Genomic DNA, 16,089 nt, shown 5'->3' with positions numbered 1-16,089 from the left:
CTCCAAAGGAGAGCTGTGACCTTGGAGAAGAGCAGGATGTGCAAGCTGTTCGGCTGGGGAGCCTACTTGAACCACGACACCATCAGAAGCTAAACTGCAGCTGATGAAATGTTCACCCTGCACTGACCACTATTCTTTATGCTGGGTGTATGACCAGTAAACCAAAATTAATCAACCTTTTCATGACTAATAGCAAACATCAGGGATTTGCAGGAATCTACATCTGTTATATTACTTACTCTTAATAATAGCATTAATCCCTGCTGGAAACTGCATGTTAATATAAGTGAGGTTTGCCATCCATAAAAGGCTTTAACTATAGAGTGAGAGAAGGTAGCTACGTGTTTCCTCCAGCCTTGCATGTGGTTAGAGGCAAAGGATGTTATGTACATTTCCTAATTGTGAGAATCTAAATACCAAAAGTAATGATGTATTTTGCAGTGAAGTTCTGCTACTGATATATTTATTTTCATCTTATTTCTCAGATTATCTTAAAAAGACTTATTCACAGACTGAAAAAGCAACAGTATTCCAGCTGTTAAATAAAATTACAAGGGTGATTCTGGCCCAGCTTCATAACTGTTCACACGATGTCTGAACAAGGTGATTAGAAGTGTTTTCACAAAGTAGCATGTGGTGCTCATTGTTAGATATTGTAGTGCAATTCTGTAAGAGACAAGGAAAATGTGAGCCTTGGTAAGCTCATTTATTCAGTCCAGTGGAATTATACCAATATTATACCAATTTATTTCCATATTTAAATATTTTTTTTAATTCTAGTTCCTCCAAATATTGCATGGGGTGTTTCATTCCCTCCCCGCACTTGTGCAGAGCCAAGATCAGTTTGGGCTTTTGTGCTGAGTTCAGGAGTGAAGCACAACAATTTCAGAGGAAGGGTCCTCTTGCAATCTCATCCTTTTGGGGGTTCCAAATTGTGCTGCTGCTTAAAGCAGGAATTTTGCAATCAGACTAGAAGTACCTTAAAATATAGTTATTTAATAAACTAGGAAGAGGGGATTTTCCTTGTAAATCTTTCCTGTGTAACATTAAAAACTGACATATCAATGCCTCAGATCTGTTATGAAGTGACACATTTCTATTATGCAGGAGTTGTGCAAATACTTCCTGCTTTTTTCCTCCTTTGCAACTTGGATTACCTGATGAGACTAACTGTTTCATCATGCACCAGAACTTTGTTCTTGAAGGGCAAAAGCAATACATTATGGGTATCCCTGGCTGAAAGAAGAAATACATCAGTATGTGGAAGACACAAAAAAAAAAACGGAAGCTCCGTAATGGCCCATGGTAGCAGTTCCAAAGCATTCACAGGGTTTTGAAAACTGTCTTCTGTGGAGAGAAACTGTTTGAAAACCCAGTATTTTCATCAATAGGTTTGATGGAAAAATTTGGACAACTTTTAAAGTATCTCCCGTGACAAGAGGTCAGACAAAGATTTTTTTTTTTTAATAAATCTTTTTCTAGTTGAAGGAGTTGCAGAACTACATGAGGTTTACCTGTTGCTTTCCGTAACAGCTTCTGATATGTGCTGTCACAGAGAAAACTTGCTCTTCTTTGTATTCTTTTATTGTTGAACATTTGTATAATATCTATATAACATTCAAAAATGATAATTTTAGGTAATTAAAATACATAATTTCTGTAATGGATGGAAGAAAGTAAAAAGTGTAATTGCTTGTGGTTAAGTAAAGCATAATGTTGCAGAGAAGCTGAGACCATGTATGAACTGCAGTTATACACAGGCAGGGGAGAGAGTCATATTCCTTTGAAGAGCTAGAAACATACCTGTTGGCTGATTAAGAGCTTAAGTACTTTACTCTGGAATCTAAATTAAGTGGAAATAATCTGCTATCAAGAACTCCTGCCTCAGTGATTCCCTTGAGTATTCAATGTACTATATATTCATCTTCTGTGCTGTAATGACCCAATATGTTGCCCAGCTTCTCCTTGTCATTTGAAGGAGAAAATCTTTTTTACCCCTATGCTTATTAGCTCAGGAAGTTTCTTTTTTTCTTAAATGAAGCTCCTAGAAAGTGTTCCTTTATTAACTAGCATAAAGCACACCCTCAAATCTGTGAACAATCATTTAACGTTCTTTACAGGTTTAGTATGGAATTGTAATTGTTTTACTTTAATTCAGTATGTTTTATTTTATGTATATATTTATTTTATATATAATATCATTATGATGTTGTTTTAGTATGAAAAATCAGCACCTCTGCAGAAAGCTGTTAAGCACCTGTACCATATATACCTTAAGTAGCTCATAGGTCACCTATTCCAGATTTCAGAAGGAGCTCTGTTTATTCAGTTATATATGTCTTGACAGATTGCTGTACCTGTAGGGTGTCCTTCTTGCTTACACATGGGAAACTGAAGGATACAGATCTTATTTAAGATTTTACCTGCTTTTTTTTTTTTTTCCTGATCCCCCTCAAGGCTAATTTCTAGTATTCCTACTCACAAGTATTGGCTGATCCTTTAGTTACTTTCAGTGCAGTGGGCAAAGCTCTTTTGATCTGCTAGAATTAGCACAGTAAACTGATTTATAAAATCTGAACCAGGCAACTTAGAGGACATGACTTTGAAATAAAGAAGCTGGATTATGCTTTGGGATTTTATAGTTAATCTGAACTTCCTAATTAGCACATGGCCCAATACTAATCTGAATTTAATCTCTTCAAATTCAGTGACAATCTCTCTCCCAAGAGAATGCCATTTGAGGGCTCCGTTTTACTTTATCTTAATTTAAAACTTCTTATGAAGCTGAATTACCAAAGTCCAAAATAATTCCTTTTTAAATTAAAAATAATACCTTATTCTCTTAGCCAGAAGTTGATGGTTTTGTGATCTCCTTCCAGTTCTGTGAGAAGAACTGGAGAAGTGCAAAGTTCTTGCCTCTCTATATTAGCTTCCCAGGTGGCATCATTTTTCTAGGAAAGTAGCTGTGAACAACCTGTTGTTCCATACAGGGCATATACATGCTGGGCATGTATACATGCTATATTCAGTTAAAAAGACCTTCCCAGAATGCCAAAAACAAAACAAAACCTGAGGAAAGATTAATTGCATTTTTCAGATAGCAAATTTTTGTTATAGGTGGTTGTTCGGTGTTTTGGCTTAAAACTAATTAGGTTTTTTGTTTCTGGGGAGGAAAAAAAGACTTCAAGATTTGCCTCTTTTTGTTGAGTATTGTTTTTGAGGGGAGGGTTGTGGGTTTTTTTTTTTTTTTTTTTTGATATGTTAACTTCTGGAAGATAAGTGTATGGAGCAGGAGACTGTAGAAAGGAAAAATGACAGTCCCACGGCAGAGGTAATGCGATTATATGATGATATGCTTTCTCTTCCTCTGCCACAGTGCTTCTGTGCAGTGTTGGCATGGTCTTATTGTGAGCAGCCGTCATTATCTGGACCTGCAGGCTCCCTGGGAGTCCCATTTTCAGATCGCTCAGGCTCCGCTGCGGTCAATGAGCTGCTATCTGCAGACAATGCTGAGCTTAGACCCGACTAGACACTATTCCAGATGCAAACAGACTATCAACACTGAATTGTGTCTGATACAGTACCTTACTTGGACAGGATGCCATAGGTTGCTTCTGCACCAGTTACTTACCTATACCTAAGCTACTGGTCAACAGAGCTTGGCTCTGTCAGCATTTGCCCATAAGGCACTGTGAAAAGCTATGCTTTCTGGAAATGATAGCCTGAACAGCTCAAATTACTGACTATTTCAAGGCCAATTAATACTTAACACTCTTTGCCTCAGTCTCCCATCCCTACAATACAGGAGAAGCATTACCCTTTATTTTTCCAGGACAGACTGATAATTTAAAAATGACAAAATGTGCTAATGCCAGGGAGACCCTAGAGAACACCCAGAAACTCTTTTCATAGCGTGCAGTGAAACACGTCCTGTGGCTACGCTGTGGGCAACAAGGAGATAAAGAATTATGGATAAGTATTTTTTCTAACTTGGTATTGTCCCAGTCCTGTTACAATCCAAAGGACGGGCTTCAATAACTGCAGTCTACGTGGATTCTTTGGTGGTCCTTGGCCTCACAGAGTCCATGCACTCAGCAGGGTGCAACACTGACAAAATCCGCTGCTGGAAGAAACAGAAACTGCCCTGGGCTTTGAATAGTGGCAACATTCAAGTATATATTATATGTAAACACAGAGGGCAGCAAAAATATAAAGGATTTTTCATAGCAAGTCACAATTTAATCTAGGAAGGTAAAAATGTATGAGACAGTGAAGCAATTCTTCCTACTGCAAACCAACTGGACCTTGCACTGACCTCAGCAGAGCACCAGTTTAGAATGCTGTCTTGTTTTTCCCATTAATTAACAGTTTCCTGTCTTTCTCTTTATGGCAGAGATTTAAAGAAAGTCTGTTGGTTTGATTTAAACTGGATGTAAAACAGCAATTTATAGTTCATTCAAGTATGTTCTGTTTATCAGTTATTCTGATGGAGACATTCTGCACACCAGTCTGGCGCCCCATGGCAGTCAACTGAAACCGCATCTCAAAGCCTTGGGATTCTCCGGAGACATAGGGCTCCAATATCATACATCTAATTGCAGAATCAAGGCCTTGAGGATTTCTCTCCATCTAATGAATTTCCTTGTGACCTCATTTTCTAAAGCAGCAGCAGTTTATTCCTCCTTACTTCTTGCCAATAAGAACTGGGCTAGAGGAAAGTTATTCGTATGACTTTGAAGGATTGAGTCATTCATTTATTCACAGAGATAATTAACAGATATGATTTTTATGTGAATTGTTTTACTGTTGCACCAGATAGCAATTTTATCTAGATTTTAAATCATCTGTGAATGTTAACAAAAAAAAAAAAGAAGCCAACTAACCAAAAATAAAGTAGGCTTTTTTTCTTAACACGGAAAGCTAATTTCTCTTTTGTATAGATGACTAACTACTTACCATCAGAAATAAAATCTTTACGTATGAAACAGCTAAGCATAATGTCCGCTAAATATGGAAAACGCGAAATATTAAAAAGACAACCAGTGTCAGACTTGCAATTCAGACACTCGCCCTGATATTATACTTCTGTAGCATTGGTTTTGTGCTAAGGTATTTGAAAGAATCCATAAACCTATGTGAAGTAATGTTCCTTTTAGCCTTATATTGATAGGGAAAGACAACATGCAATCTCTCAGGAAATTAAACACACCTTCTGTGGAGGTCAGAAAGATGTTTTCCCCAAGGCCCTTCTTACAAGTGACCTGCATCAGGCTTGCAGTGAGGTCTGCCCTGCTAGAGCCTTAACCTCTGCTGTCACTTGATCCTTCAGAGATGGACTGAGGAGAAGTGGTGGAGCTGCTCTGGCAGGTGGCCCCTCTCTCCATGGCCACGTGATGGGCCATGGCAGTGTGGAGCCCTTTAAAACAAACACAGTGGTGCCTGAATTAAGGAGGCACATTATGAAAGCAATGTTTTTATTCCACTGATGTATCTTTTTAAGCTATATGATGATCAGGTTTTAGAAAGCTCCATTTTCTGTGGTACATGCTTCACAAATTGTAGAATAACTAAAGGGTTTCTTTAGTTGTTTTTGGGGTATATTGGAAGATTAATGGAGAAACACTAGTAATTAATCCAGGTATTACTGACAGCTCTTATTATCTGTGTTAACCTCCCCTCATGTTCGTGGTTTGTGTTTAAGGCAGCTGAGTTTGACAGAGTTCAGAATGGCTTTGAAAAAACCCTTCTTTTCCACAGCAGGTGTGTGGACTGACTCATGCAGAGTTTGTGGTCCACTTCTCACTGAAATTCAGCTGGACTGCGCATGAACTAGCTTTTAAACTGACTTTATTTAAAAAAAAAAAAAAACACACTGGTTTATTAAAAAATATATATATATAATTTATATATATATATTCCCACTTCAGTGAGAAGCGTAGGAGAAACTTATTACCTACAATTTTTATCAGTTTTGCCTTTAATTTTCATTGCTGCCAATGATGCTTTGAAACTCAACCATAAGTTTTTCATGTAACATTTGGTGTTAGCTGTAAGACTGGACAATGTTTGATTAAATGGCAAATTTTTTTTATCCTGCCAAAAGTTTTCAATTAATATGTTTGGAGGCCAGACAGCTGTGCATGGAAATGATTGCTTCAGCTGAAAATCAAACTTTAGAACTTTAGTCTCAAATATTTAATAAATATGTCATATCATCTGCTTGTTATAGAAATCCAAATTAATAGAACTAGTAGAAATTACAGACACACTTAGAAGGGGTGGTACAAAGTATTGAGAGCTGCGAATAAAAATAAGCAAGGGAATCATCTTCCATTTATGTTTGTACAACATTGCATTGCTATACGTTGTGACGTGAGTGAGTCTCTGTACAAGAGAATCGAGTTTGAGACACTGGGGGCTGAGGCTGGAAAAGCAGGAAAACTTTGAGCAGTGCACGGTTGGTTAAAATTAGCGAGTAGATTGCTTGTATCTTTTTTTCTATGATTTTCTGTAATTGTTCTCTGTAACCTCCATATGTAAAGCAACTTGGGATCTCTCCAGACGATATTTTACAATGGTAGCTGGGTTTTTTTAATGCAGTCTCTCACTCAGTTTGTGTTTATGAGTAAAGCTGACTGGATATTTGAATATCAATCTTTAGGATTTTTTATTTTCTTTTTTGCAAATCCTTGTCAGAAAATCCTACTGCAGCCATCAAAAATGCACTGTGTGGGGTTTGTGTATGTGGCAGTCGGGGTTGCATGTGTTTAGGGAGTTCTTCTTGAGTTCAGGGTTCATTGAGTTTTCTTGTGGAAAATCTCATAGTATGTAATTTTGGCAGCGTGGAGACATATTTTCAAAGCAAAGCAATCCTCTGCTGTCTGCCCTCTGAACTGCAGCAGGCCTGGGGGTCCTAGGAGCCATGGCATCTGTTGAATGAAATTGCTCTAGTTTTTTTTCACTTGTCTAACTGAATAACTCTGCAAATTGGAAATAGCCATGAGAAGTGAGTGGATTAATGCAGCATTCTGTATCCACCAAAGGAGGTAGACGTGTCCAAGACGAAGCACCAAGAGATTTGGTGCTTTTAGCACCTATCTTCTTGCAAGGTCTAGGTTTACGGTTTGAAGGTGAGTGTAGATAGTAAAACAGTTGTGGAGGCTTCTTTGGTTTTCCCTGTGCCTTTCACCCATTCTGTGCCTGTCACACGTCTTTTTCTTCCTTTCCTGAAACAAATTCCTGAGATTTGTCTGAAGAACATTGTATCTTACCTCTGTAAATTAAAAAATAATAGATGGTCCATTTTAAAAGCCTCTTTCCTGGCAGACGCATCTCATCTGTCATAAGAATCTAATTCAGAGGCACAGTAGGTTTCCAGCCATTAGCAGATGTTGTAGGTTACGTTCCATTCACTAACCTTGGGAAAAATACCCTGTACATATTCTGATGAAGAAGTGTGCCTCTTGGGAAGAAGTTTGCTGTGCTGTAACATTTATTGTTTTAAAATATCTTCCAGAAAGGAAGATAAGCTGGAAACCTTCATGTAGTGGAAGGGCAAGAAAGCAAGTGTTCACACATGCATTCACCTTCCCATACGCAAGAGCATTTTCCCAAAGTAAAACAAAAAATGAAATTGGAACAGAAAACTAGTAACTCCTGTGGGAATACAATATAATAATTTTTGTGCTGGTGTCTTTCAACTGAATTTCATATTTTAGTTTCTCTCTTGTTTGCTGCGCTCCTCTGCAACTGCTAAAGCACTGGTCGATCTCTCAGAGAGAGAATAGAAATCAATTTTTTGGGGGAATCCTCTCCTGTCGTCTTCTCCAGCGGCTGGTTTAGCTCTGATATGGTCTCTAGAAGATGAAAGGGAGGATTCCCTTTCAGTACCCTCTAACTGAGAAGGTAATTATGGGATTTACCACTACATTCAAGAAATGGTGGAGTGATAACATCCAGGAGTCTCCAGATAAATATTCAGTCAAGAGAAATGTTAGACTTGGTCTTCTGTATTGGGTAGCTAAGGGCAGGAGAAGGAGGCAGAGAACAAGGAGGGAATTGCGTCGTGGCAGGAGTACAGCTCTGTTTGACAACTGCCTTGGGAAGCTTGGGGAAGGACCCATGCCACAGGGTCAAGGTGTCCTTGCCTTTGCCTCTGCATCGCTTTCAGCACAGCTCTCTATACTTGGAGCTGCCAGGTTTCTTTGTGCCAATAAAGGAATTTGCATAAGGGCTCAAACTTTAGGCCACAAAACAATGAGGTAAGAATAAAACACTGCAAACTGTATCATTTATAGCTCTCCTAAGTTGTTGGGGACTGCCAGAGTTGCTGGGAGTCCCAGAGGAGCCTTGCTAATGTATCAGGATCCGTTATATGCAAGCAATATTTCTAGACACTTTGTCTGTGCAGCAGAAGTCTTAACTCAGCAATTACTGAGAGTTATGACCCTTGGGGTGAAAAACATAATGTTCTATTGCTATAGTAGGAAGTAATGGATGTGGTCTTAAGTGTAACTGTTACAGTCAATGATCCAGATCTGCAGTGCCTGGATCAAGTCAGTCCAGAGGAAAAAAAAATCATGTGAGGCAGACCAATACTGTCACAGAGTGGGTTACAGTTCTCCATTTCCTTTCTAGCCTGGGTACCTCATTTGTGGACCTAGACCTGCAGGCATTCTGGTGTCCTTCCTTTGTCTCTGCCCTTATGTTGTACGGATGCCGGATGACATACCATACTTCAGGTTTGGCAGTTTGAATGGTTTGGTTTTGATCTTAGGAGGACTTCACAATATTGTGAAGTCTTTGACTCAAAGATGATGTTTTTTGTAAAATTACAGGTTGTGCTGCTTTGTTTGTTATTATTGGATACTATTGAGATAAGGATTACACAATAAGGTACTTATGATAACAGAACTGAATTTTCAGATAGCCAGATTTCTACTGGTTTGTTAATCAGTGAAGATAATGCAACTGAAGTACCCTATTCAAATAAAAATTAGCCTCTTATTTTTCAGTGTTTGCAGAATTTAAGATGTGAATCAAAAATATACTTTAAAAAGGATGACTTTCAAATCCAGGGAAGGCAGTGTAAGTGAGAATCATTTTCATATTGATTATGTCTGACAGACTTAATAGGAACTGAGAACTATCAATTTCTGAAAAATATGAGATGAAAATACTGGGACAGAGTTGTCATTATCCTCAGGTGGGTGTCTGTGATTGCATTGAAGGTCCTACAGAAGATAAGATAAATGAGGCTCTCAGTTCATTCAAGATGTTCAGGATTTGAACACTTCAAAAAAAAAAAAAAAAAAAAAAGTGAAAGTGGAAAAGCAGCCAAAATACCATCATTCAAAATGAAAATGGCTAGGTGTGATCCAGTGAGCAGACCACAACAGAACAACGTAAGAGCCATGGATACTTGGTAAGTGCTAACAGCAGTCACGGTATCTACTTGACAAACTGCTTTTGTGGTATCCAATTTTCTACCTCACTTCTCAAGTTTAAAACTGAAGTAGCCCAGGGATTAATAGAGAAAGAAATCACATGTAAGCCTGAAATGTAATTTTTCCTCCTTTTTTAATGAAGGTTGATTTGCAGTAACCACAATCAGCTGTACATATTAGATATGGATGGTTACAGATTTTTTGTGGAATTGGTACATTACGTACTTTATTTTTATCAATATACTTTCTGAGGTTATTCAAAATCAAAGGCTTTTTTTGAGTAAAAGTTCTTCTAAATAAAGCAAATATCAACTTTTCATTTCTACACCTCATCTATGACAAAATATGGCAGTGGAAACTAAAGAGCAGGCAGAATTCAAATAATAAGTAACTTTGAGATAATCTATAACTGTAAGTAAATTAAAATTAGAGCTTAGATAAATTTCAAAGATCTGGATTCTCTTTTTTAGATAAATTAAAAAAGAAGTCTGTTCCCACATCCTCAGGCTTACAAAATATCTTCAAGTTCTTTCTTTTGTGTAAATATTGTCTTGGTTGTCTAGGTAGGCATCTGTCCCCAATAACAGGAAGTAGGCAGATATCCTACACATTACAGGATTAGGGCTTTTAAATTATAAATAGTTTCAGCTTCACCGTACAGTGAATGACGAGCTGCTTCCTTTAAGGTAAGTGGCTTGTCCGTTGGTAGACTTGCGCTTTAAGTTTTTGTCTGCAGAACTCTCAGGAAGAAATCACAAACTTTCACAACGTGAAAGAAACTTGAATTGTCCAGCAGCCTTGGCCATGTAGAAAGACAGCAGTTAATGAAGAAGTTACCCACTTCCTGAGAGCGCTGAAGTCCCTGTGAAGTCTGCGAGACCCGTAACATCAGCCAGTGAAGCAGTGAGTGGCCATTTCAGATGGGTGCAGTCAATAGGTTTTTCTGAGTGATCTCATCTTGTTTATGCCTTTTGAAAGGGCTAAAACATATGTACTTACTATATCTTTGTGCTTCGACACCAGCATCTGAATATATCTAGATATAACAACAGTGATGAGACTTGCTGGTTCCGTGGTATTGCTTCTATTAAGGCTTTTAGAATAATAGCTGTAAAAATAAATCGCCATGGAAGCAGCAAGATGTAAGATTTAGCCTGGCCTGCCCAACCTAAAATAATCATCATCCTATGTCTGTCAAACAATGTTAGGCACATTTCTGTTTAAAAAAAACAGTAATGCCTATTCCTGATAGTTTCCGGTAAAACTGGACATTATGAGGACTGATTTAGAATATGCTTGCTTGGCTGAATAGCATTTTCTCCGAATTTGTTACAGTTTAAGATATATTTACATGTCAGAGGAAGTGCCTTTATTATTTGTTACAATAGGAAGTGTATTCTGGATGCAGAATACAAGTTCCCACTGCTGTGTGTTCTAACCACAGTTTGTAATTGCTGCTATCCCACTTCAGTATGGCATTTTTCTTGAAGGACAGAATTTTTCTGTGGATACCAAAGCAGCTCGTAGACAGGCCTAGTTTTGACCACCTTTATGATATTTTTTTTTCTTTAATCTAGTCAGGATTTCCTATGTTCCAGCTTGTGTCCATTGACTTTTATCCCACCCATATGAACTTCTGGGAGGAGTCTGGCTTCATTTTCTCTATATCCACCCATTAAGCAGCTACGGACAACAAGATCTCCCCTTTAACTGCCCCTTCTTAAGGCTGAACAAACCAATTTCTCTTAGCAGCTCCTCGTACATCCTATGCTTCCAGCCTCCTTGGTCATCTTGGTTGTCCCATATTGCACTCACTCCATTACATCAATGTGTCGCTTGTACTAGGTAGCCAAAATCTGGACATGGTACTCCAGATGGGGTTTCACATGTGCTGGACAGAGGGCAATAACTCAGTATGTCAGCCACTCCTCCCAGTTTGGTATCATCACAAACTTGCAGAGAGTACTCTCAAGCAGTGCTGGCTCCAGTATCAAAGTATCGATCCCTGAGGGATGCTACTAGCAACCGGCCACCAGCTGCACTTTGGCTTTTTCCAGTCATTTTCTTGTCTATTATGTAGATAGAAATGGCTTGGAGCAGGATTTGCTCCATAATTTTCCCTGAGACCAATGTGAGGCTCACTGACCCGTAGCTCCCCAGATTCAACTTCTTGCCCTTCTTGAAGGTGGGTGTGACATGTGCCTTTCTCCAGTCATCAGAAACTTCTCCAATCACCATAATCTATCAAAGAGGGTGGCCTCACAGTGGCACTGGCACGCTTCCTCAGGACCTTTGTCTGCATCACGTTTGGTCCCATAGACTTTTATATTGGTTAGTCCTCCTGATGGCTTTTATAATTACAGAAAGATTTATAGCAAGAGGGAAATGGGCTGATCCAAACCACTTGGTGGATCTCCTGCTGCTGCAGATTGGACATATTTGATATTGTCCAGAAAACAATATTCTGTTACCAGTATCATCTGGTAAAGGTTAGGAATGGTTTATTCAGATCCCGTAATGATGTTTGTGAGGAAACGTGTCAATGACTACTCCGGGTAATGGATAAGATAGATAAAAATTATCGTGTGGGTAACTGACAAAAACATGAATGTTTGTGAATTTTTGGTTATTGCTTTTTCAGGGGAAGTATTTTGTGCTCATTTTTATTGGAAGTCTGACCGGCTTAGAGAGCTGGTAATGATATTCAGAAACTTCCTTCTTAAATTGCTACTTGCGGACCAGACCAGTGAAGCACTAACCGTAAGTTTTTCTCTCCAAAGACTGATCGACTGCCTATGTGAAATAAGTGTGTGTTTTCAATCTAGTTACCGGTGGAAGAGACTCATATCATAAAAACTAGCACCACAGTGTATTGTCTCCATGGAAATCTGAGCAAGAAACTGAGGACTGATAGAACCTGGAAATGAATTACCTCTGTGCACCTAGAGCATCTTCTGTTAAAAAGGATTGTGGAAAGGTGTCAGTGATGCCTTACTGATCATCACTGTATTTGAAACAGGGTACCTAAGAAAATATCTTTCACTCTTTCTTCTGTTTTTAAGAACCATGCTAGTGATGATAAATACATCTAAATTACAGTATCCAAAAGGAAGAGTTGCACCAGATGAAAAGGAAGTTAATTAACAGATGATCATATTCATTGCATATTTTATTTTTAGAGCTGGGTAGATACTTTTAATTCCTAGTAGCACCAGTAGTCTATTGATTAGGTAGAAGAGATCAGCACTGCCCAGTGTCCGTCCTACATCCCAACTGATTGCACCACTGTACACAAATCTCCAGCCCTTCCATGACTCTTCCAGCTGCTTTCAGATAAAAAGTTATGTCCATATTCAAGTCTAATGTGTATTGGTTAAAGGCCCATCCATATTAGGCTGTTGTTGCATTAGAGTATCTGATTTATTGCTGTCCCTGCAGGAAATTACAAATGTGGTGCTGTAAAAAGGGGAAGTAATCCTGAATGCTCTCTCCCTGCTGTGAGCCATAAGGTACCATATGCTAAAGGATACTGCATTTAAATTTGGTAATGAGATACGGCATAATAGGGTCAAAGCAGTGATGATCAAATTGAACATATGCTGTTGCTGTCCACTCATACTAGATGTAAAACTTCCAACTTTCGATGTGGTTGTTACAAAGGCAGAAATATTTTTTCCAGGACATATTCCTGATATGCTGTTGTTCCTGATACGCTGTCCTGATGTTCCATATAGACTCAGGAAAGTATGTACCAAATGATTTGAAAATGGCATCAACGTCAGTATTTTCATCAATAACCTGGAAGAGGGATGAACCAGCACGCTAATGAAGTTCAAGAATTTGTTGAGGTGGTCATAATATTTCTAGGAAATAAGTCAGCTTGATGGGATAATAACTGGGAAAACTGAAAGTTGGAGAAAGAAAAGCATTCCAAATGCCTACCGTTGGAGAGATCTGAATTTTTTTCCTTTCATATAACTATGGCCTCTTTGCTGAAATAGGATATGGGTGAACATTGTTTCCTTGTTCTGTGCTGAAGGTTGCATCTCCTGTCTTCAGTGGGTATCTATAGGAAGAAACAATGTGAGATCTAACAAGGGAAGTGGAAACAGTTTTTCCAAGCAACTTTTTTGCTAGTTATACTTGTTTGTTTGATGGTTGCCCACCTTATCAATTATTTTTGATTCATCAGAGCCCTAATCATATAAGCAAGACACCATGAATATTTTAAAGCATTTTGGCTCCATCAGTGCCATCTGTTAGAAAATCCCAGGTGGAGAACATCACTCTTCACAGAGCAATTTTATCAGGAAAGACTTAATTGTTTGCTGTACGTATTCACTCAGGTATCTTTGCACTTGATGTTTCTAGTTTTACTTATAGCAGTGCATCAGATGCAAAGCCAGAGAGCATGGAATCTTGTAGAGACACCGTGTTAAAAAAACAAAACAAAACAAACCCATTAAAATCTCACATTAATTTTATAGCTATATTACTGATCTTTCTTGTGTAAGAAAGAATTGCGCCTTTAGAGTAAGCCAACTACTGGAAGCAACCCAGTCCTGGATACGAGCATAGAATGCTTCTCTAGCTGAAGGACAACATTGTTACAGTGATTTGAATTAAAAATAAACATAGAAATTGCTTCTAAATTTCCAGAACACTTAGGGATTTGACCAGTTTCAAAATGACTGTGGGAAAATGTTTGACTAAACTATGCAGTGGAAAAAAAGTTTCTTCATCTTTCTTAGCTAGGTAAAACATTAATATTCACTTTGGAAATGTATTTTATTTGCAGTAGAAGTGATATGTCTTGTATATCAGCTGGTAATCAATTTTTTAAGCATACGTATTTTGTTTCCTCTAAGTCAAAGTTAACATTTGCAATTAGGTTCCTTATGCTTGACTAAAGTTGCTAAAACATTACTTTGTATCTGGCTTTTGCAACATTGTTCCTTCCATTCTGGGTCGGCTCATCTCTCCATTCTCCTCCAAGATGCATATTCTCTCTGAGAACCATGAGATTGGGTAAAATAATGGATCCCTAAAATCAATTAAAATTCAGATTTTTGGGATTTGCATCCTTTATTTCTCTGCAACAGAGATCCTTAGCAGTAACAAAAGAAAATGTAAATGCAGTAATTGGAAAAACAGGGTAGTTCCTCTTCCGGTGCTTTTCTCTTCTGTTATATAGCAAGGAACATACTAAGCATTTGTAGAATCAGAACCACAGTAGTTTTATGCTTTACTTGATCTATGCGAGTAACCTTATCAGCTTTTAGTGGACTACTTGTTTATAGCACTTAAACCATGCCTAAGTGGAGAACTGAAGCCTGAAGCAAAATATTTATTTTTGTCCTCATTGCCTACTATGACGTTATAGTTATGGTAACGTGGTTATAACATTGCTTGATTCTCCCCACCTCCCCCCCCCCCCCCTTTTCAGTTTAAATTTAGTACATTCTTGTCTGAGGATTTGAACCAGGTTGTTCTTTAGTTATTATGGTCTCTGCTGTACATATATCTATTTTGGATTGCTGATATGTGGCTGAAGTTGTTGGTTACAGTACCAAGAGTATTTAGCCTTACTAAAGAAACAGTTGTTGTCCTGCTATGCAGACTAGATCTCACCTATGGCTAATACTGTGCAACTGCTGTTCTCCTGCTTTGGAACACCATGTGCCAGACGTCACCGATGAGCTATGGTACCTATTGCCTTGCTGCTCCAGGAGGGCTTGTGTGCTCAGGGAGTTTTGACAGAAGGAGGAAAGGAATTATTCTCTGACTTGAGATCAGTACACTTTGTCCTTATATTAAATAACATCTTCTAGTAAGCTCTTCTCTGATAGTTTCTGCAGAAAAGTTCCTGGAAAGGCCATAAGAAATGTAATATTTGTTCAGAAGTGACTGAGATGTGGATGGCTTTCCTGCTTGCTAACAGTCATTTTATCACAGATGAGCTTTGACAGACTCCACTTTCCCTGAACGAAAGGGTCACAGGAAAAGGGCAAACCATATCCTACTTGAAGCCAGCTTTGTGTCTAGTTTACTGGCATGAGTACAATTAAAATATCAAGAAACCAATTTGACCTCTTACAGAGGAATTAAGATTTGGGAGGTGACTATCAGTGAAAAGACATTATCTGGCCCTTGTCCCCCTGAATTAATGTGAATAGCAATCCCAATAATATTTGATGACTTTATGAATTGTTTATATCTCCCACAGCGAAGCTTGTCGGAGAAAATGAGGTGGTAAGTAGATAGTAAAGATCAATTTAACAGCAAATTTTTAAAGTCTGGTCTGGAATTGGTTGTCACATCTGCATGTATATGTATGCATTCTCCCAAAACAGTAAGTGGCATTTCACTGTTTGAAATCTCAGGAAATCCTTTGGAGTTGCAAAGTCTTTCAGGTGCAGATGCAATTTCATGCTGCCCTTTGCTAAAATATAGTGTTGTGGTTTGTCATATTTGGTTATGCTACATTAGCTTGTGTTAGAAGAGCAGGCACTGTGAGCAACAAAGCTGATGAATGATGAAACAACCCTGCTACCCTTGAAATAGCATTAGTACCTGTATTCGTGGGCGATAGTTAGCAGGTTAAGTATAAGGCTCATCCACCTGCATGAAAGTAGTTGCCTGT

Source organism: Struthio camelus, chromosome 11, assembly GCF_040807025.1.
Source record: "Struthio camelus isolate bStrCam1 chromosome 11, bStrCam1.hap1, whole genome shotgun sequence".
Taxonomy (NCBI): domain Eukaryota; kingdom Metazoa; phylum Chordata; class Aves; order Struthioniformes; family Struthionidae; genus Struthio; species Struthio camelus.
This window is presented reverse-complemented; position numbering follows the sequence as displayed.